This window comes from Balaenoptera ricei, chromosome 5, assembly GCF_028023285.1.
Source record: "Balaenoptera ricei isolate mBalRic1 chromosome 5, mBalRic1.hap2, whole genome shotgun sequence".
NCBI classification, from domain to species: Eukaryota; Metazoa; Chordata; class Mammalia; order Artiodactyla; family Balaenopteridae; genus Balaenoptera; species Balaenoptera ricei.
Window position 1 is genome coordinate 3,098,527 of NC_082643.1, and position 21,591 is coordinate 3,120,117.

General features: G+C 40.0%; 1 protein-coding gene across 15 annotated transcripts in view; it reads left to right on the plus strand.

The window, feature by feature from the left end:
* The window catches only part of RAPGEF2 (Rap guanine nucleotide exchange factor 2), a 248,786-nt gene that overhangs the window by 169,999 nt on the left and 57,196 nt on the right, over positions 1–21,591 (plus strand). The window lies entirely within an intron of this gene.

The window sequence follows — 21,591 nt, forward strand, 5'->3', positions numbered from 1 at the left end:
TAGGCACGTGGGCTCAGTGGTTGTGGCTCGCGGGCTCAGTAGTTGTGGCATGCGGGCTCAGTAGTTGTGGCGCAGGGCTCAGTAGTTGTGGCATGCGGGCTCAGTAGTTGTGGCATGCAGGCTCAGTAGTTGTGGTGCACAGGCTTAGTTGCTCTGCGGCATGAGGCAAGTCATCTGACGTCTTGAAGTTCCTGTTTTCTCAGTTCACAGTGGAGATCATGATTACGATACCAGTCTCCCCACAGCATGAGTTTGAAGATTATGAGTGATTGTGGTAATAGCTACATTATTTTACTAAGTGCTTTACATATATTATTTTCTTCAATCATCAAAATGATACTAGGAGCCAAGTGAGATTCTCCCAGTCTTACAGATGAAAAACTTGAGGTTTAAAGGAGGAAAACATAAAAAGAGTTAATGTTTTCCGAGTCTTTTTGCAAACTCTAAAGCCTACGTGAGTGTCAGTTATCGACGTTAGATTATAGTGCTCCAGGGTCGGTCCCTTGTGGGTTGGAGACCTACCTCTTCTGTGTAGCTGTGTGGCATTGAGCAGATGACTTGAACGTTCTGAACCATTTTTCCGAGTCTGTGAAGTGCTGTTCATGATGCTTACCTCATAGGTTGCTTCTGGGGGGTTCCATGTACGGCACAGGATCTTGCACACAGTGGCATCCATGAACTAGATTCCCACTTTTCCAGCCAGAAGATTTCCCTTGTTTGGTTTTTAAATAGAATGTTGACAGTGATTCAGACATGTATTTTCCCTTATCTAATTCTAAGTTCATAGAACATGATTCTCTGTTGGACATCTTTAGATCAATTATGATTTGCTTTAAGGTCCATCATTAACTACTTTTTACAAATCGGTACTGGTTTTCAGAATAGCTCATAAAAGATCATAGTTGCTAAGAAAAATTCCTGTTCAATTTTTCACAAGTACTTAAAAAATTTCCCCCACTTATTAAGTGATTTTGTGCAAGCAGAGCTGCTTAGTAAGACCTGTCTGTCTTTGTAGTCGTTTCGCGCGCGCGCGCGTGTGTGTGTGTGTTTGCAAGGAGGTATTTTTAGATAGTTTAGCTGAACAGCAATCTGACGTCTTTAGAGGAGACATCAGTTCATTATGTGGATACAAATTCTATGCTTTCAGCTTTTATACACCAAGTCTTAATTTAAATCTGTTCTTCTTGCCGTTTCTAACGAAAGAGACTATATCATGGTATGTATTCTGTTTCTTCCTAAGGCTGGCCTTTCTAGTTAACCTCTGCTTAGAGAAACGATCAAGGTAGAAATGCCTGTATTTGCTCACAACTTAATATAGATTATAGAAGCGTGGAATTTTGGGTCACATTTAAATATGCCATTATACATCATGCTACACAGTGTTTTTCTATTGCGATGTGATTCAGGGGATTTAAAATAGTCATTATGGGCTCATAAATGCTGCTTTCTTATAAGAAGAACAATTTAAAGGCCAGGATGTGGGAGTTCTATACCTCTAACTGTACATATTGCTTTATCGGTTCAAAAAATGCCTTTTGCTTCGTGAAAGATAATTTAATGCTGAGTATGTAAGAGGAACATGGTTATTTGCGCTTGTTGATGTAAACAGTGTTATGTATTAAGTTACGATATCTTCTTTTATCTGTTCTGTTTTTTCATCTTTTTAAAAATTCTGGGAAAAGAAGCTCTTGCAGCTTAAGCAAATTAATGTTAGTTGTTTGTGATACTTATTCTCACAAAAGGATGCCTCTGGTTAATAATAAGCATAGAACTGATATGTTTGTTTTTTTGATTTTACTATAGCTAATTTTGGGAAGATATTCATATAGAAGTTCAAAAGATTTTTTAAATTAATTTTCAAAAATTTCCTTTATTCATTTTCCAAAATTTGAAATCTATTTCTACTTCATGTCAAAATGTCACAGCTTGAGCGAAAACTTTTGTTATTCATTCAGATGTGTTATCTGTGTGTTGTGAAGCTTCCAGGATTTGAGGCGTGGTTTATAATTTTTAATTCAGTTATTTGATAATGTGTGAACCAACTGGGATCTCAGTGATGTTTTTATTATTGCAATGGAATTCTTCATATTTTACCTGATTTTGTAAACATGAAGTATTATCATAGAGAGGTGAGTTACTTAACCTAAAGAAAGTCGTGAGCTTGGAGAGTCAGGTTAATAATGGGTTGTATCTGAAGATGCAGAAAGCTTTCATTCGTCAAGAAAAAAGCAATAAGCAATATCTACATATATGGAAGGGTCAGACAGGACATTTTTGTAGTATGAAAAACAGAGGAAATCCTAAAGCCCTGACATTTTAAAAAAAAAGCCCTTTCTTGTTCTTAAAAATTAGTGGTGTTATGTAACCATTTAAGAATTTAGCTGAAGCCTGATATTAAGTGACTCAGATTCCTAGCTTCTTAATGATGCTTCTTTACAGTGAAATCCAAGCAGTTGCCAGATTCTTGAGCCATGAGTTCATTCTCCCTCTCCCCAAAATTCGCATGCCATCAAAATTGAGACTCAGTGCCAGAGGAGGTGTGAGCGCCGCAATTCTTATACGCTCAGTGTGATACACTGCACGTCATGCTGTTCCTCAGTGGAATCATTGATATTTCAATTTTAGAAAAGTGACCAACTTCAGGCTAAAGTTTTTTACTGGGAAGTGGCATAAAATCTCCTGAACCTGGCCTTATTGGCCCCTTTTCTTACTCCCCACAGCATCTGCACCAGAATAGCCATTGTTCTTTCAGAACCGTTCTCCCCAAATCAACCGAGAAAGGGCCCTGCCCTTCTTCTGACACGGGAGTGTATTGACCATATCAGCTAAACATGCTGTCCTCACGTCACCAGTGTTTTCCGGTCTCACCCCTGACTTCGAGGAAGACACTTACATAAGCTGCTTCTTACACACATCACCCCAAGGCGCCTTCAGGAACTGTGAAATAGAACACTTCAAGACTTTTTCCTAAGGTACCTGGTGGTTCTCACCACCCTAAGGAGGATTCAGGTTGGAAATATTAAGGATGTAGTTAATTGTCACCCCATTCCCCATCCCTGCCACACACACACACACACACACACACACACACACACACACACACACAGCCGGTCATTGGCACTGAGATGAGTGAAGCAGTGTCCTTGTGGGGATGTGTCGTACCTGACTTCTCAGGTGTTCATTCAAATCGACACCCCATTCCCCCTCCCCTGAGTTAAAGGTGATTCAATCTTATTGTTTTGTTCCATTCGTTTCAAAATGTCTTATAGATCTGAACCATCATTAACTGGAATATATAGAATTCTTGGCCGTTGTGTCATGTGTCACCTTTCCCTTCCTCTCGCCTTGTCAGTTATTCACTTTGGAATTAAAGATGTCTTAATTCACTCTTTCTGCATTGACTAGAGATGATTTTTCACCTCCACGTTTCCATAATTGGAATATATTTGGTTTATTCTCCACGTTTCCATAATTGGAATATATTTCTCATTCCCCAGTTTCCCATCGTTGGTAGAATACATTAGAATAAGCCTTGTTCATTCATATGTTAAGATATGCAGATATCTACTTTGATAGGAAGGTATCTAGCTTATATGCGTCAGAGAGTAACAGAGAAGACCATGGCCTGCAAGGCAAGAGGCCACACAAGAGAAATTAGGGTTTATCTGGTTTGCTTGATAGGTTTTGTTATTGGTGTCTTGGTTACTACTTCGTGTTTCTTGACTCTAATCTTCAAGTGAGTTCTCTGAATTGATCCATGAGAGGAAGTAGCTTTCTATCTCAGGAGGTTTGTTAATCCTGTTGATAAAAACGAAAGCATTAAGGAGCCGACTTCATGTACGAAGGCACATTAAGTGAGATGGCAAACATCTAGCCAAGTTCATATCTCAGCTGAACTTTTATTAGGTTTATACATTTGGAGGAGGCCACTAGGTATTTCTCAAGTTCTTTAAAAGAGTCTATGAGCAAAATCCTAGATGTTGAAGCTAACTTTACTTTAAAATATAATTGAATTCTTGTTTTACATTCCTGTGGGGCTATTTTGTCATGTTTTTGCTAGTATGTATCTAACACCTTTACCTTAATGGCTTAGCTCAAAAGGGACAGAAAACTTGAGACCTTCTACCTCTTATTACCCCGTCTGATTGCTGATTTCAAGAATCATTAGCTCACCACAGGATGGATCAACATATCCTCTTCCTCCTTAGCATAATCATCTTGATCATCATTTATTATTATTTTTGTATGTACTAATATTAACCTGGAAGCACTTAACGAGCAGGTGAAAACTTTTACAAAGTTTTCCCCCCCAAACCAGACATCCGCTGGTTGATTATAATCAAAATTCAAGACTGTATATTCCATTGCCCACGAGATACTGTGAGGTTGTCACCTCGGATTTTTTTTTTTTTTTTTTACTTTTTACTGGAGTCGAGTTGATTGACAATATTGTGTTAGTTTCAGGGGTACAGCAGAGTGAATCAGTTATACATATAATACATATATCCACTCTTTTTTTTTTTTTTAAAGATTCTTTTCCCATATAGGCCATTACAGAGTATTGAGTAGAGTTGTCACCTCGGACTTGACACAGCCGAAATATGACTTCTGAGTGTTCTCCCAACCACCAGCCCAAGAAGTAAACCCAACCAGCCAAGCAGGCAGCAAACGCTCATGGTTCTCCAGGCTTCCTCCCCTCACCGTCCTTAGTGTTACCATTTACTGAGAGATGAAAACCGCAGACCTGCGCATTATCTTTGGTCCTTTGGGTGGCCCGGACTCCGTGCTCTCCCGCTGGTCTTGTTTATCCCTCCCTCCCGCTGGCGGCTCTTCCTCCATCGTTAGCATCCGGGGCCAAGCTCTCAGCATCTTCTCGCTTGGACGCTTCCTGCTGACTCCTGGCGTCCCCCTGACTTCTAATCTTGCCCTTCTCTGTGCCATTCTTCACAGAGCAACCCACCTTATCTTAAAAAAGCAGAACCAGACCATGTCATTTCTTTTAAAATTCTCCAGTGCTTAGAATAAAATCTGCACTCCCTGCAAAGGCTGTGCATGAACTGGCCTCATCTTGGTCTCCTCTCTCAGCCACTTCCCCCAGCTCCTCAACCTTCCTTTTGTTCATAGAACGGACCAAGCCACGGAGTCTTTCCACAAGTTGTTCTTTTTTGCCCGAATTCAGTCTCCTGTGGCCTTCACCTGGCCGGCTCCTAGATACTCCGATCCCGGGTGCAGGAGGGTCTCCTGCCAGACCAGTCCGGGGTAGCCACGCAGGCATTTCTGTTACAGCACGTGTTTAAAAGTATCTGCCAAGCATTTATTATTATGTTTGTGTTGTTCTTGCTGCTGTTTATGTTTTTACTGCGTATTTATTAAGTGTCTCTCCGTTGAAACGTAAGCCTCATGAAGGCAGGGACTTCATCTGTGAGATTCAGCACTTAATCTGGAGTGTCTAGGATATGTTTACCATGAAAAAGCCATTTAATCCATATTTACTGAATGTGTGAGAGATGAATTACTAAAAAGTACAATAAGGCAGATATGGGCAAACATCAGAATGAGTAGATAATTGTTTCCCCTTGAGAAGATATTTTCCCCCCTATGGCTACATAAACTTAGATGAAACTGAATAGGGTCTAAAGACCGAAGGCAATATTTACATTAGCAATCCTAATGATAAATTAGGATTAACATTGCTAACTATCAGCATTTTGTTATAATAAGTCATGTAGTTCTTTAACATTTACATAAAGTATGGAAATAAATATTATTCACCTAAGCAGCTCAAACTTTCTGGGATAAGCTGTTTAGGAATTTTGGCTGATATGAAGTTTTAGGCATTTGGACATTCTATCTAGAAGGAATATTAATATGGATTATATGAAAGATCAAACTATCTTTGAAGGCCTTCAATATAATTCAGTGCCAAAACCAGGTCAAGGTACTTGTTTGTGTTTTTACATGGTGGGACCTCGACTGTCTAGCATTATGAAAGTTACGTGCTTTTCTAAGAGCATTTGTGTAATATACATAAATCATGGAATTGAGGTTAAAATTAATTTTGGTTTATGCAACATAATAGATCATTAGTAATGAACTCCAAGTTACTTTTCCCTTTTAGTATTTTTTTTTCAGAATACTTGTTTAAAAATAATAATGCTACAATTTACATTGTAGAAAATTTGGAAAATACTCAAATTAATTTTTTTATTATATGAAAGTAAGATCTGGATTCAAGTTTTAACAGTGCCATAACTAGTTCATTTTTCTTGACATCAATTTCCACAAGTGAGAAATGAGGAGATTATGCTAAATAAATCCCTAAAAATCCTTCCAGGTCTATAATTGTACTATACAAAAACTTGCATTTGCATAATGCTTTATATTACTAGAGTTCTTTCACGTTGGTCGTCTGTTCTTAGAGCTGCCTTGTGAGGCAGGCAGGATAGACCTTGTTATGTCTACTCCACACTGGTGAGAAAATTAAGCTACAAGGAATTAAAATGATTTCTTGGGTCACGCAAACTGCTTGGATATAGCCATGTATTGTTTCTACAATTTCATATTATAATTTATGACCTCCTAATGCTAATCGCTGGTTAGGAACTTGGTCAAAATAAGTATTCATTTTGTTAGTATATTTAATAAACTACCACTCTGTAATAAGTTGAATATTTTTATAACCTGACCCCTTGTACCTGGGAAATTTGGTCAGGTACCCACATAACCTAGAGGAGGCCAGAACTAATTACTAAAGTGTTGTAGCAATCAGTGACACATAGATGATCGCCCTGAGGGAACTTTACGTAGATGGGATTTTATCTTTTGAGAAAGTTAAGCAGTTGATTGCAGAGGCCCCTCTACGCATCACCGGGTTAGGTTTTGAAAGCTGTTAAGTTTGTTTGCTGTGGTCCCAAAGGCACAGCCCACTCCATCCTGACTCTCTCCCCGTTTCTCTTCTCCCCCCCCCTCCCCCACCACCTGGACATAATGATTTACCTTTCTTTAGAAATTTATTTTATTGAAGTACAGTTGATTTACAGTGTTATACCCATCTCTCCTGTACAGCACAGTGACTCAGTCATACACATATATACATTCTTATTCTTTTCCATTATGCTTTGTCACAGGATATTGAGGGTAGTTCCCTGTGCTGTAAGTAGGACCTTGTTGTTTATCCTATATATATATATAATAGTTTGCATCTGCTAATCCCAAACTCCCATTACTTCCCTCCCCCAGCCAGCCTGTCCCTTGGCAACCACAAGTCTGCTCTCTAAGTCTGTGTGTCTGTTTCTGTTTCGTAGATAAGTTCATTTGTGCCATATTTTAGATTCCACATATAAGTGATATCATACGGTATTTGTCTTTCTCTGTCTGACTTACTTCACTTAGTATGACGGTCTCTATAGGTCCATCCATGTTGCTATAAATGGCATTATTCCGTTCTTTTTGATGGCTGAGTTATATTCCGTTGTATATACGTACCACATCTTCTTTATCTGTTCACCGGCCAGAATGATTTAGAAAACGTTACTGGATCCTGTTAGTTTCCTGTCTAAAAGCCCAGTGGCTTCCCATTGCCCTTAACAAGCCTCCGTGGTAGTAGGATTGGTTCCTACTACTCTGAGCTTGTTTTTACCCCTCTGTCCGCCAGTAACCTTGAACTTGGTTCCGTTTCCTGAGCATCCCCAGGTTCTTCCTCCCTCGGGGCCTTTGCCCTCCGTATTCCTTCCATCTGTCAGGCTCTCCCCCAGATCCCGTTTGGTTGGATCCTTTGTGTTTATTCACCTCTCATCTCAGATACCACTTTCTCAGAGCAGCCGTCCCAGTGCCCCGTCTACAGTAGTCTCCCCAGTCCCAGCGATCACGGTGCATTGCATCACTCCCCCCCCTTTAGTATTCTCTATACAGTACTGATGATATCTACATTTATTTTATTTGTTTATCATTACTTATCCCTTCTTTCACCTTCCACCCTGACGCCTCGTGCCTCCAGAAGGAAGAATTCCAGGGAGCAGGGCTTCGCCAGTGCCCGTCGTTGCCGGATAACAAGCTCCTATAACTGCCTGGCTCGTTGCAGTCAGTCCGTGAATACTTGTTAAATAATTGAGTAGATGAGTGAATCTTACAATTCTGAGTAGAGTTCAGACACTCTCCATGTGCCAGGCTCCTCTGTTGGAATCTATACAGACAGGAACTCAAAAAGTTTTGAGTCCAGGAGTTTTGTCCTGACTTGCAGGAAATCCAAACTAAATACATTGCTTAACTATGCTTACTGTTAGCCTAGGTTTAGTATAATCTCATCCTTCTTCTGTTCCTTGTCATTTCGCTTTATTACGGCAATCTTACCTGTAATTGCTGGCAGAAAGGAGTGACTGTTGAATTGGGACAGGAGAGGCCATCCTAATTCATTTTCTCTCGGCCTCAGTATCCTCAGCTCTAAACTCGGGTTAATCGTTCAGTGATTTGTGTGTCTCTTCAGCACAGACTGTATTTCAGGCCCTTTGAGGCAAGGGAAAGGGTGAAGGAAAGGCAGCTGTGCTCCCTGTTGGACTTACTCCGGGAAAGCTGGGATGGTTAGAGCAGCAGCTGCTGTAAGGGGCCGCTGAGCTCTGGGTGACACAGGAACCTCTGACGACAACGTGTCACCCCCAGGAGGGGAGCTCAGGAATTAGGCAGCCCAGGGGCGCCCTGCTAGGAGGAAGTAATAGCAGAGGCAGAGGAGAGAGAGAGAGACAGGGTGTGGCATGAGAATGAGGAACCGAGAGGGGTGTGCAGTGATCACAAGGAGAAGAGGTGCGTGCAGTGGTCGGAGTTGTGAACCTGCCCCTGCGGTAAAGAGGGTGCCTGACAGGCTCCTGGCCGGGGATTGGCGTGATCAGGTGCGAGTTTTTCTGTCCTCTTCTAGAAGTTCACTGAGCTGCAACGTGGAGAAGAAATAAAAGGGAAACGAGATTGTTGCAGGAAGCAAGACAGGACGATGGTGGTGCAGTGGCATTAGATGAAGTAGGAGAATGTATGTAAATCCCCATCAGAGGGTCTTGCGTACAGTGGGCACGTGGCTAATTTTCTAAGTTCTTGTTTCTGCTGAAGGTGAATCGAGGCTTTGTAACTTATATAGGCTGCGGAAGTTAAACTATTTATAGTAGAGGACATTTTCAGGTTGTTAACGCGTGTGTGTGCACACACGCACATGCAGGCACTGATGAAACCACAGGTTATATGAAACCCGTTATAAGATTCCCTAAGTTTATCTTGATTAATGTGATTCTGTTTCCCTGATTTAAACTTGGGACTAATAAATTAATATGCATACACATACGTGCTTAAAAGTTCAGAGAAAGCAGTTGAAGTTTAAGGAAAGTAAAAGCTTCTTACAGTACTAGATGTTGGTCTTTGTTTAGGAGGAATGTGCTTCCTAAGACAGTTGCTCCATTGATTATGTAAATAAATCCTTGGCGATGACGAGAAGGTCACGAGAAGTGCTGGCACATTGACGGAAGTGAGGGTATTAAAAAGGAGTCGCCTTAGGAGGTCACACACGCTCAACTGTGTCCTGGTCATTCAGACTCTTCACCAGGTGATATGGTGTCTGAGGTTTACCAGTCTAAACAAACAAGCAAGCAAGCAAAAAAGGAAAGACGGAGGAAAAGAAAAATCTATTAGCCTTTATGCAGTTTATGCAGGATATATTTTTGATGGCCCTGGGCAATGAGTAATGCACCACAAATGTTCAGTTAATTCTCCCCCAGTGCCCTCTAGACAGAGCTAAAGCAATGAAATTATCTGGTGTGCCTGGGTTGACACACAAAGCCCTTGAAAATAGATGTTAAATTAGATGTCTTATCACTGAAGTCCTTGGAAATAAATGCCAAAATGAATATGTTTATCACTGAAGTAAAAGGAAAAGCTGATATTCTAGACACATAAAATTAATGCCCACTGTTTTGTGTGAGTAACTGAAGAGGGATAACGTATAATTATTTTTTGATTTAAAGATTATTGTCTAGCTAAGTTGTAATACTCATCACTGGAAAAGCGGCAGTTGTGGTTGTGTTTGAGTGAAATCTAGAAATGGAACCATTAACGGTAGAATCTGAGGTGTCATTTGAAATCTAGGTAGTCTCGTGTGTGTGTGTGTGTGTGTGTGTGTGTGTGTGTGTCTCACACAGATATAAGAGGAACAGGGTGGGATTTTTCAGTAAATAAAGTTGTATAGCCAGTGTACCCAGAAACCATGACTTAGAACAGACATGGCTTCACAGTTGAGTCACTGCCCATGGGACATCAAGTAAGATGGGCTACGAGGTCCTTGTTTGTCAGTGGCCTCTTGGTACAAGTTGTAATAAACATCTTTTATTCAAGTTATGTGGAATTGCTATTGAATATTTCTCCAAAAGGTAATATATATCTGCATTAACCATTTTAGGAAAATGTTTTAAATTCGTGACGAATGTATTGTGGGTGCTAAGAACCCCCGATCTTTCCATCCCGCTCAGGATGAGATCCAACATCGGTCCCACAGCTTTCCCACGTGATTTCACCGGGGAGTCTCTCTCTGCTCTAATTCCCTCTGGTCTTCTCAGGGCTGATGCTGACTTCCTAGCTGTTCCTAAAACACGCCAAGGCCACCGTGCCTTTGGCTTGTGCCCTTGATGGCCTTGTACGCGGGACACCTGTTTCCCCATGTGTACCTGCAGGGTGCAGGCTTTCACTCCACTGAGGTCTTTGCTCAGAGGACACCTTAGCAGTGAGACCTCCTACCCTCTGTATCCCATGTCCTGCTTTATTAATTTTCAAATTACTTATCTCTGTGTGACATGTTCTTATGCTTGATGGTCTTCCCTCCCAACCCCCAACTTCCTACACCTGCACACAAATGCTAGGAATTAAAGGATTCTCTGGAATCAGGGTTTTTGAGTACATCGAAATTTCTTCCTAGGGAAATAAAAGTTTCATGAATTCCTATTTTTCAAAAGAGTATAGCTTACGTTTCAATAGAAGTGTTTTTTTCCTGAGCAATCAGTCTAGTCAATAAATTTTTGAGTACTGTACTCAAAATCAATTGACAGAGTAGGTGGCTTCTAGACTTAATTTTCCCTTGAACCTATCAAGCGGTACTTTTGGAGGACAAATAATTATTTTGGAAGCCTTATATTCCCATTGTGTAATATTTTGCATCTTGAAATTTGACTAAGTGCTCTCCGACTCATAGGGCAGTGAACAAATCCGAATCTATTTTATACTGTCTTTGATTCCTAAGGTACTATGATACTTAGTTGATTTCATTTTGAAGTTGCATAAAGAGCCCAATAATTTTTCATAAAATGTTTAGTAATTGGGTTCCTTTGGCTTAGGGATATACTGGACTTCTCTCAATTTTACACAAAGACAAATATAAATATAACATATACTTTATAAATATATGAAATATAAGTATGTGTTAATAGATAAGGTATGTATGTATATATACTTGTGTGTATGTCTATGTGTATAAGATATAGATCTATAAGGTGTATGTGTGCGTATATATATATATATATATATATATATACCTAGTAAAATGGTATATATATCTAATAAAGTGGTATGATTAGAACTGTCCCTTTAGGAAATAACTGAGAATATAAAAACCAGTTTTCTCATCACATTGTCACATCTTCAGTCTTTCTTGGCTATCCCTTTTTTTATTTTTAAAGATTTATTTATTACTTATTTTATTTATTTTTGGCTGCATTGGATCTTAGCTGCAGCACACGGGATCTTTGTGGAGGCGTGTGGGATCTTTCGTTGTGGCGCGTGGGCTCTTCGTTGTGGTGCGCGGGCATCTCTCTAGTTGTGGCATGCAGGTTTTCTCTCTCTAGTTGTGGTGCGCAGGCTCTAGGGCGCGTGGGCTCTGTAGATGTGGCGCGCGGATTCCAGAGCGCGTGGGCTCTGTAGTTTGCGGCACGCGGGCTCTAGTGGAGGCACTCGAGCTCAGTAGTTGTGGCACGCGGGCTTAGTTGCCCCGCGGCATGTGGGATCTTAGTTCCCTGACCAGGGATCGAACCCGTGTCCCCTGCATTCTAAGGCGGATTCTTTGCCCCTGGACCACCAGGGAAGTCCCCCCAGTCACCCTTCTGTCACATCAGTCTCTTTTAATCTTTGCTGAATGCAGCACTTATCCCTATTTGACAGCTTTCTTCGTTAATCTTTTATTATTTATCTTGCCCGCTAGTCGTAAGATCCGTGAGAGCAGGGAGTTTATCTTACTTGCTGCTGTCTTAGAAAACTGGGAGCAGCGCCTGGCATAGTGGCATAAAGTGGGTTTTTAATAAACGTGTCTGACTGACTACAGGAGCTCTACTGTTGATTTTATCCAAATTGCACACAGCACTATGAGGTCAGGGTGTCATCAGAGCCCTAGCTTCTCCTTAAGGAGTTGAGAATTTCACCGTGGAAGATTTTTTGCAGACAGGTCACAAAAAAAGTATCATCATATTTGTATTGGTATGAGTTAAGATAATGCTAGCCATTGTATCAAACCAAGCAAAATACAATGGTTCAAGTACAATAGAAGTTTATTCTCTTTTGCATAAGATCGGAAGCAAGTACTCTGGATCACCTAGTGGACAGTTTTCCTCTAAGCAGGGATCCAGGGATCCAGGCCCCTCCACTTTATGGCTCAGTTGTCTAACCTTCGGCGCAAAGCTTCTGTTGTCTTCCGACAGAGACTCTTGATGCAAGGGGAAGGTCTCGGCGGGGTCTGTAGAAGATGCATATAAGGAGGGTGTGGGCACAGCATCCATCACTTCTGTTTGTTCATACCCTGAAGGCGTGAAGTCAGTTGTATGGGCACCTATGTGACTGCAAGGGAAGTTGGGAAATGCAATCCAGCTGTACTCCCTGGAAGAGGAGGACATTGGTGAACAGCTCACCAGTCTCAGCCATTTTTTGGCATTTTATTGTAGAGAGACCTAAGTGCACTTGCATTTGGATGTCACGTGGCTTTTATAACTTCTTTTTAAAGAGTTAAATGTTACTTGTAGGGTAATGTCTTTAACTCTGAGCGAGGCTTTCTTGCCAAACCAACTATTTATTTTTGTTCAAAAAGAAGGCAGCTTAAGATCATCCATGGATCCCATAGGAATCTTTTCTCCTTGGCTTTAAACGCTCGTTTCCCTGACTCCACGCTCCCTTGAGCATTTTTACAGCTGGGATAACTGCCCACAGTCCCTCTGGAGCTCATCAGGGTTGTTGTCTAATTGGTCCTAGAAACTGCCTTCTCGTATCGCGAGCGGCTCCCCTCCATCTCCAGGGGTCTCCACTTCCAGAGCACCGATCCCACGTGGTCCTGGAAAACACGAGAACTCAAGTTTTAGTAACTGTAGAATATGATCAGTATTGCTATATGGATAATCACCAATTTTGCTAAAAAATGTATTTATTGGGTTGGTTTTTGTATGAGACAATGAAGCTATGGTGCTATTAAAGTTTCTTAGGATATTTCCTGTTTAAATAAGGGAGAAGATGGGTGTCACAGTTGGGTTAGAATATGGCCCCAAATAACAAGTTTCTAGAGTCCAGATGCAGAGGGAAATGGGTATAGATTTTAGAGCCATGTACCTGGGAGCTTTGGACAGGCCGCTTGAGCTGTTTGAGCTTCTGTTTCTTCGTCCATTAAGTGCAGTATCTGGGCTCTTTATAAGTATTAGAACAAACAGGCGTCAAATATTCACGTTGCTCATTAAGTAGCACATGTGCCCCAGATAATGGAATTATTCCTAACATGAGGAGAATATGCACATAGGGTTAGGACTTCTGTAGGTGAAGTGCTACCAAGAAGGTGACTTTTCAGTTACCTGACTCAGTGCCAAAATTTGCCGTGTATTTTATTGAAAATATCTTGGACTAAGTGATCTAGACATTTTTTTTGAAATTCCTCAGAGAAAGGTGTGCTTTTCAGATCACTGGTTATTGATAGCTGCAAATAAACTGAAAAGGAAAAGGGATTATATGGGTGTGTGTGTGTGTGTGTGTGTGTGTTTGGAGTGAGAATGGAGTGGCTGTCACTTGAAAACCATCATAAAACTGTGTTTTTTAACAGACAACAGGACATTTCCTTTGGTGATACATACATGTTAATTAACTACCTCGGTATTTCTGTGGAGGATTATATAGTTTGTTTTATTTTAGGTCCCAGATAAACATTTTCATTTTGAAAAACTACAGCTGTCTTTCAGAGGACAAACTTTTAGTGGTTCTGATATTTAGTATAGAACTATTCTCACTGTGCCAGGTGTCTTTCTTTAAGGTGATGAAATTAGTTGACTAGCTTATTTGTGTGTGTGCCTGCACCCACATACTTTTTCTCTGATTTCAGATATTAGGGGTATTGTATAATATATCAGGCAAGATTTCATTCTGCAAGAGTTAACTACCAGAGAAGGAGTTGCTTTTGTCTCTTACATTATGAGGTTCTCTCTCCATTCATTTTACCTTTTTTTTTTTTTTAAACAAAAAAGTACTCTTCAGTAAGGAACATAAGGCAGGAATGACCTCAAACAATGCTAGCTTGGAATGTCGTAAGGGTCATATGGTGGAACATGGGATAAGGGAGTTAAAGAAGTTTTCTGTTTTACACAGATTTAATAATGATTCTTGGATATGTGATCTCAGAATTGCAAATACTGGTTATTACCATAACATTTTAAAGGTTAGCTTATAAATAGTAAATGATTTTGTAAAGAACCTACAAGACAAATGAAAAATCAACCTCACTAATGTTGCACAGTATATCACAAAGAGATGCAAAAAGTGGTGTATCTCAAACAATTTAGAAGGAATGAAAACTCTATTGGATGACTCAAAAAGTGGCAGTGTGATGTCAAAATCGTTGATATTGGAGATGCAGATGTAAAGTTTTAATAAATTTGTTTTATGAAAGAGTGAGAAATTGTTTTAAATGACTGTTTTTCTATATGATTTTGAAATTTGTACAAGAAACTACATTAATAAATTGATATAAGCAGACATTTCAGAGTTTCATCAGTATTCATGAGAGTTTTCAAGTCAACCAATAAGTCAAATACTGTAAAGTTCAACGCTTAAGTGTATTCAGTAGAGGGCCAGGCAGCCGGGAATCTCTCTCTGCCACCTTTTCACTGTGTAATCTTGGTGCAAATCGCTTAACTTTTCTGTGTCTTAGTTCCTCTTATCTAAAATAGTCATAATAATAACCTACTTCCTGAGATTCTTGTAAGAACAGGACTGGTGCGCAGGTGATCTTACTGTTGCCTTCTCATAGAAACTGGTGCACAGGTGATAATTACCGTTGCCTTGCACAGCCTTACATTTTGGAATAGATGGTACTTAGATCATACACTTTCTCCTCATACTAAAGGATTCCACTTTTCTGTTTTGAAGTGAAGTTCACACAAGTTTCCTATTCAATGCTTGCTATGAATGTCCGATAGAAAAGGCTTCTTAAAAGTATTTGCTTGAAAACATCAATCATGTGACTGACAGCCTTTCAGTCAATTTACTAGTTTTGCTTATTTATTTTCCTCAACAGGGGTCCGAGTTGTTCTGTTTGTGTTCCGTTTATCCTTATTTCATAAATGTAGGGATTAAATTTTAGATTGTAATTCATGCAACTGTAGCCAAGGAAGCTTATGATTCATCCATAGGTTACCAACCCTAAGAAACACGTGGGTAGCCTTTCTGCCCTGGGGAGAGGGCTGGGTCACCACCACATTTCAGGAGCTATTTCTAACGTATAAAGGTTTATGTTTGGACAGAAAGGTGACATTTTAATGTATACAAACTATATCTTAACATCCAATCCTCTCTGTTACGCCTCGCTCCAAAACATTATTTTAAGGTAGGAAAGTAGCAAGGAACTTTCGGAACAAAGCATGACCGCACTTGCAGCACTCACTCCCCTCCCCGCAAGAGGCGTTTGTTCAAACGGCCGCAGCTTGTGTCCTGGCCAAATACATGCACGACTGTTGTGGAGGCTTTTGCAGTCAAACGTAACGAGGCTATTCACACAGAAGCACAAATTCCCCAAGGCGCTACCACTTTGCGAGAATTCTCAGCTATGAAAATTTGAATGTTTATAAAAGACGGCAATTGGACCGTAAGCCTACCATGACAATGAGGTTATTTATTTTGCAAACTTTGGTACAGTAGTCTAAGCAGTGAGCTCTTCCATATAAATATATGATTTATTTAAAATGTAAGAGGTAGGGACTTGCCTGCCTGTCCAGTGGTTGAGGCTTCCCCTTCCAATGCAGGGTTCCATCCCTGGTCGGGGAGCTAAGATGCCACATGCCTCGGGGCCGAAAAACCCAAACCTGAAACGGAAGCAGTATTGTAACAAATTCAGTAAAGACTTTAAGAATGGGCCACATCAAAAAATCTTTTAAAAATAAAATATAATATGTAGACTTTGGGGAGAAATATATATAAGTAAAGTACTGTAATGGTGGTGTTAGGTATGAGAGTGTCAAAAATAAGTTAGTTTTTTTTTTCCCCCCCATTGAATTTGGAAACTATCTGACCTAAGACGGAAAAAATGGCAGAGGGAATGGAAAGGGAGAGAGACAGCTGCAGGTGGATTCTACAAGTTATTTCATTTAGTCACTGGACAATGTTATATTCATTTTACAGAGGAAACTAAGGTGCACAGAAGTTAATCAACTTGCTCAGGGTTGCTTAACTTAGCAGGAAGTTGAACAGAAGCTAACTTGATATGTAAAATGAGACATGTCTTTTGAGCCTGCCAGGAAGCTGGGAGAATATTAAGTTTGTACAAATTGCTAATCTTTTGGCAGGTTTCTCCAGTAAATATAAAGCAAATTTTTGTTGAACTGTTCCTTTAAAGCATAGTCATACCAACATTTTAAACTGTCTACATGTATTTTGACGAGAAATATTATTAAATCTATCAGTTTATTAAATTATTATCTCATGACCCTTTGGGGAAAGCTTTGTTTCTTGCCTTTATGTATATTTACAAACAAAAGAAATTGTATACTGTGCAGAAATCTTTCTCTTTGCTTTGTGGAATACTGATGGATGAAGTATTATTTCAAGGATGAGTCCTGGGTCTTGAGCACGTCTTGATGGGATATGAGAGAAGTAAATATGATTTCTGATGAATAATATTCAAGAGTCCAAATGCTTACTTTTTCTAGTGTTCCTAAAGAAATATTATGGGGTAGAGAAATAAAAGTTGACCCTAGTATAAAGTGATCTTTAAAGTGAGCTACCAAATAATATTCTTGCCTATGCAAGCTGTATGTAGAAATAGGTCAGAGCGTGTCGGAACTCGTCGTAGTAGAAAAGATCAGTTTTAGTAAAAGAAAAGCTGTGTGTGTGTGTGTGTGTGTGTGTGTGTACACAGAGAGAAAATATGACTTGCTTTTAAAGTACAGCCTTAGTCCTGCCGTGGGTGAAGGAACAGTGTTTGGAGCTGGGTGATGACTGGCCCCCAAGGCCCCTTCTGAGAGCAGCTCAGTCCCTGCTGGCATCCGGGCTAGACTCCAGCTGCAGGAGTCCAGAGCTGGGGGACCCTGTGTCCTCCTCGAGTCTGCACGTGGTAGTTTACGGCCGACACCCTTCTGTCTGGTTCTGGGTGCCAGGCTCTCCTCTGAGTGCTTTATACCCAATCATTCACTCAGTCCTCACAACACAGGTTTTCAGTAAATGATGAATGAATGGAAAATGTAGGAGACTGTATTTTCACTGACACCTCAGGAAAAAATGGGAAATGTGTCCAGGGATATATCAGCTCCTCCCCTCAGAGCCTGAAAATATGAGCATGGAAAGTGCTCAGAAAACTCCAGGGGTGATCTGGGGAAAACAGCACTCATTTGGGTCAATTCTTAGTGTTGCATCCTAGCATGACGCCGGTGTTCAGTCACTAAGCGTGATACTTAATTTACCTTAGGACTGTTGTTACTCAAGGTGAACTGCCAGGGACGATTGGATAGATTGTAACCATTACCCCAAACCTTGTGTGTTCTGTTGTAGCTATCGCTTGAAATAAAAGTGATTCTGGGGTTAGTTGGGAAATTTTTAGTGAGATAAATTTCAGCTGAGGGTGGCAGTGTTTTTTTGTTCTGTTTAGTTTTGAGCTGTTGGGTTTCTCAGCAGTCCTATGACGCTAATGTATCATGGAACATACAACTCTACTATGTTTCCATTACGTAACCAGTGATACACCAGCCCTTTCTTGTAGAGCTGGAAAACATAAACTTAAGAAGTTTTTTGGGGGAGAGAAGGAAGGGGAAGAAAGGAAATGCCCTAGTCTCTACTATGTTAGCACCACTTTGAGGAATTTTACCAGTTCAGCAAAGTATTTATTTAGCGGTGTCAGAGGTCTCAAGGCATCCTTACTCACTGAATTTATGTTCAAAACAGAGTTCATTTATTAGCTGGTACTTTTATAAATGCCAATCATTAGATTAATTAATAAACCAAAGGCTATCAAATGCCTGTTCATATATGAGCCTTAAGTCTTCTCTAGTACTTCTTACTTAAAGCTAATTGTTAGAGCACCCCTGTTTCTCCCAAAACAGAAAACAAAACAAGCCATCATTTAAATGATACCCAGATTTTACAAAACTGTGATTAATATTGTTTATGCTTACTTTACGCATTTAAGAATCTGATTTAACTACGTATTACCATTGTTGTTTCTTATGTAATTAATAGTGTTTCTGGTGAAACTGTGATTCAGTCATTTGCCTGACACTAGTTTATTACAATTGTGGTTCACAAGTGCCCTATTTGTAGGAATATAGATTGCTTGATCCAGGAAAAATGTGAGCGGTAATATATTCATACAATCAAATATGAAAATAAAAGCATTTAAATGACAAAAAGAAAAATATAAGAGATTTCCTTGAATTGTGTTTGTAATGAATTGCTGTTAAATATTGAATATATTGGCGTTAAGATCAAAATGTATAAAATATATTAATTTCCCCTTTAATTTATTTAATTATTATTTAATTTTATTCAGGTAACTATTGCGTATAGCCCCAGCTTCAAAAAATTTTCTTATTGTTGAGCAGAATTTCTGTTATAAGTGGTGGCTAGAGCCGCAAGATAATTCCCAGCTCCATTTAATCTGAAATCTGATTAAACAGCATAGTGATAGTAATTTAAAAGGGCCCTGGATCAAGCGTAGAAACGCTGGGACAAGTGAGTCTTTTGTCCTTGGCGTGTGGCCCCCTGCTTTGGTATGTTTTGCTCAGACAGTGAGTTGCTGGCTCCCAGCGTTCCGCGTTACCCTTTTGCCCTGAGGTTGAACGCGGTGCCTGTGCCTGTGTTTGCACCCTGACTCCCAGTTCCCGGCTGGTTCCTTTCCCTCTGAAAGAGCTGCTTCCCTTAGGCCTGGGCTCAGGTCTCCAGTCTGTAGAGTGTGAGGCTGGGCCGTACCCGTGTGTTTCAGGCTCTCTTCTCTCGCGGCAGACAAGCTCCACACCCCTCCCGTTCCATGACCGTGGCCGACGTGGCCTGTTGATAGCGTTTAATCATGGGATTCTCATCCCCATCTATGGGGAAAAATGCGAAGCTTTCTCAAGCATGGCGTCTGTTCTCATACAAAGAGCTATTTAGCTAATACTGAATTTTATATGCATTAACTTTAACATCATTTCATTGTCTGCAAAGAACACAAGTGGTGGTGGGGAGATAAAAAGCCATGTTTAAAAACCTATGTTTGAGGGAGTTCCCTGGCGGTCCAGTGGTTAGGACTCCACGCTTCCACTGCAGGGGACCGGGGTTCGATCCCTGGTCCGGGAGCTTAAGATCCTGCAAGCTGTGCACCGTGGCCAAAAACAAACAAACAATGTTTGACTTATTTTTCTATTGTGCATGACACCTAGTACAATGACTTTTTGGGTAGTAGAATTTACATTTGGAATTGGGGGTGTCTTATTCACCTTGATATTTCCTGTCCCTGACAGAGTGTCTGACATAGCAGATACTTAATAAGTATTTATAAAGTAGAATTGAATTCTTACGAATGAAAGTGTTTCTTCTTTTCGCTTTACACACAGACTTTCTGGTTCTTAGCCTGACAAAGCCACATAATTCCGCTCTTTGTGGGTCTAAGTGAGCGTAGATGAATGAATAGATTGTGCAGTGTCTGTTCACACTACACAATCTGTTTAGAGCTTTAGAGCTCGAAGGCTCCTGTGCTTTCCCCACAGTGCGTTTAGTCAGGAAAGACGACCAGCTGATGGACAGTGTCCTGCGAGACTTGAGTAAATAACTGTCTGGTGAGTAAACATTCATCAGATGGATACATCTTCATTTGACATTTTCAAGTTAATTTTTAAAAATCACACTATGTGGCACATGTCGGCCTGAGTCATCTCTAGAAAAGACAATCAATAGAAATCAGTTTATTGTTCTGTAGTTGCATGTATCGACTGATGCCTTTTAAAGTCGCTGAGCTTCTGAGTCTTGGTTCTTCAGTTGCCTTTTGTGGGGAGTGACTGCATTAAACGAAACGTAGCCAAGATGAGGAAGGGTGTTTATCCTGGCTTTGAGCACATTGTTTTAATATCTGATGTGTATCACTCAGCTACAAGTAAAATACAGCTTGGCAAACTTTTGTCTTCAAACTGTTCCTGAGGAAATCCTGCAAATACTTCGCTCTTCTACATTGTGAATCAAATATATAAATTCTCAAATTTGGGGGTTTTCACCTATCTATTCCTTGCAGGGAAATTGTTATTTTCCCAGTTTTATCTATTTCAGAACATCTTCAGTTATCAGTTAAAAAAACATTCCTAGTGAGATAGACATCGTTCTTGCAATGATTTCACACATTTGAATAAACATCTCACTTCTCTGAGCTTGTCCAACATATGTCTTTTTATCTGTTTATTTAGCATCTGTTTATATGCCCCCTAATAAATTTATGTTTAAATTTTTTCTTTGTGTCTCCCATCATGTTAAAAATATTATTTCTATGCAGACTATATTAAATGTTTTTTTTTCTGAAGGGGTATAATTTTACTTTTTAAATTTTTTTAATTTAATTTTTTTTTATTTCTTATGCGATTTAAAGGTTGCTTTCCATTTACAATTATTACAAAATATAGGCTATATTCCCCACATTGTACAATACATCCTTGAGCCTATCCCATACCCAGTAGTTTGTACCTCCCTCTCCTCTATCCCCCACTGGTAACCACTAGTTTACTAGTTGTTCTCTATGTCTGTGTGTCTGCTTCTTTTTTGTTGTATTCACTAGTTTGTTATACTTTTTTAGATTCCACATGTAGGGGATGTCATACTGCATTTGTCCTTCTCTGTCTGACTGATTTCACTTAGCACAATGCCTTCCAAGTCCATCCGTGTGTTAAGTACTATTAAGTGTCATAATCTGTTTATTGAGTCAGGTCTGAATGGTTGTGGGTGTCAGGAGCCTGCATCAGCTCCCCTGTGGGACTTATTCTAAACTGTGAAGTGGCATCTTGGTTTTGGAAGGGGAGGAGGGATGAGGGTCACAGGAGAGAAGGGAATATTGCCAAGGCAAGGTCTTACTTAAGTTTGATTTTAACAGTTAGTCTTTATTCTTTATTC